The sequence below is a fragment of the Bos taurus genome, chromosome 20, assembly GCF_002263795.3.
Source record: "Bos taurus isolate L1 Dominette 01449 registration number 42190680 breed Hereford chromosome 20, ARS-UCD2.0, whole genome shotgun sequence".
In the NCBI taxonomy this organism is placed as follows: domain Eukaryota; kingdom Metazoa; phylum Chordata; class Mammalia; order Artiodactyla; family Bovidae; genus Bos; species Bos taurus.
The window spans coordinates 17,829,567-17,831,600 of NC_037347.1; positions in this window are offsets into that span (position 1 = coordinate 17,829,567).

The following is a 2,034-nucleotide window of genomic DNA, read 5'->3' on the forward strand; positions in this document are numbered from 1 at the left end:
TGTCTCTGCTCTTTAATATGCTGTCTAGGTTGGTCATAACTTTCCTTCCAAGGAGTAAGTTTCTTTTAATTTCATGGCTGCAGTCACCATCTGGAGTGATTTTGGAGCCCCCCAAAATAAAGTCTGCCACTGTTTCCACTGTTTCCCCCATCTATTTGCCATGAAGTGATAGGACCAGATGCCATGATCTTAGTTTTCTGAATGTTGAGTTTTAAGCCAGCTTTTTCACTCCCCTTTTTCACTTTCATCAAGAGGCTTTTTAGTTCCTCTTCACTTTCTGCCATAAGGGTGGTGGTATCTGCATGTCTGAGGTTATTGATATTTCTCCCGGCAATCTTGATTCCAGCTTGTGCTTTATCCTGCCCAGCATTTCTCATGATGTACTCTGCATGTAAGTTAAATAAGCGGGGTGACAATACACAGCCTTGACATACTCCTTTTCCTATTTGGAACCAGTCTGTTCCATGTCCAGTTCTAACTGTTGCTTGCAAGTCTCTTTGAACAGATGTCTCTGTTATTTTTCATATTATTCTTGTCCAACTCTTCATTTCCAATTCATTTTGTCTGCTTATCAAGCCTTTGTGTCTTTCTTATATTTTCATCAGTGTTTATTCCTTTTTGTGCTTACTCCAATGCAGGTTTCATTTCTCTTTGTGTCCTCCCTGGACTCTTCCAGTTCCTAGCATCTGTCTAGTGGTTAAAAGTTAGGGTTCTTAAGTCAGGGTTTCATTCTACTTAACAGTAACTGGTTCAATACTTTTCAGTCAGTTCAGTTGCTCAGTCATGTCTGACTCTTTGCCACCCCACGGACTGTAGCATACAGGCTTCCCTGTCCATCACCAACTCCTGGAGCTTGCTCAAACTCATGTCCATTGGGTTGGTGATGCCATCCAACCATTATCATCCTCTGCCATGCCCTTTTGGTTACCTCATATTTAAATTGAGTAAAGGAAGAGCATTTCCCTTATAGGGCTGTTGTGACAATTGGTCAATTAATACACAGAAGCACTCTAAACCACAACGGGCACCTTTTAAGGTTTATTGTCAATAAATCAGCATAAGGAGATGGTGGTGGTGGTGGTAATAACAATAATAGTAAGAGCTGGTTCTTCCCTGAGCTCTTATGTTGCTGCTTTGAGCTCTTAAATCAACCTGTAACATTTTTTGAATTCACTGTGATGTCATAAATTTCACCTACTTTTTGGCCACATGTTTCCGGCGTCTGTTTCTGATCATTTGTTTCGCTTGCTCCTTTCCTCGTGTTTTGTTTGTAGGGTGCTCGTATAGATCCTATACTCATTCTTTTTTAAACTACTCCTTATTTTTCAGTGAGGCTAGTTCTTATTGGACCAGCCCTTCAAAGGAGATTCCCATGGGCAGCCCAGCCTGGGTTTCAGACCTGCAGAAATAGTTAGTGTGATCACAGAGTTGTGTATATGTGAAATCAACAGTCCACAAGGCGATGTACTGTCAGAGTCTCTCTTTCCCATCCTCTCAGACAGATTATCCCCTTCAGAGATGATTCTTGAGTGCTCTTCCATTGGCCTCACGTCTCTGCCACTTCCTGATTCCAGGAAGGTGCCACGTAAGCTCCCACCCGCTGCTGATGTATCCTAATGCCTCTGATTCCAACAAAGGACAGGCACTTGAGCCCTTTGAGGTGTGTGAGAGGATTCTGCTCTTCCAGGCTCGTCGGGGACCTGCAGGTGGACACTTCCTCCTCAAACGTTCCTGCTGCATTTATAGCCCTGGTCAGGGTCACAGGATGCCTCGCAGCATCATCCAACATGGAGTATGAGTTTCTGTCTCTTTATTTCCGTCTCTGCTTCTGGTGGGGCTGTGGCTTTCCTGGCTTGTCAGAGGAAAGGGCAGAACCCTAGCAATGCCTTCCACTCCAACAGTGTTCAGGAGCAGTTCAGACTCCACAGTGCGGCCTCACAGAGGGAGGCAGGCGGTGAGGATTCAGTGGGCCAGGGGAGGGCCTCGCACTGTTGGCACATCCACCTGCCCGAGGACAAAGGCCCCCTCCCCTCA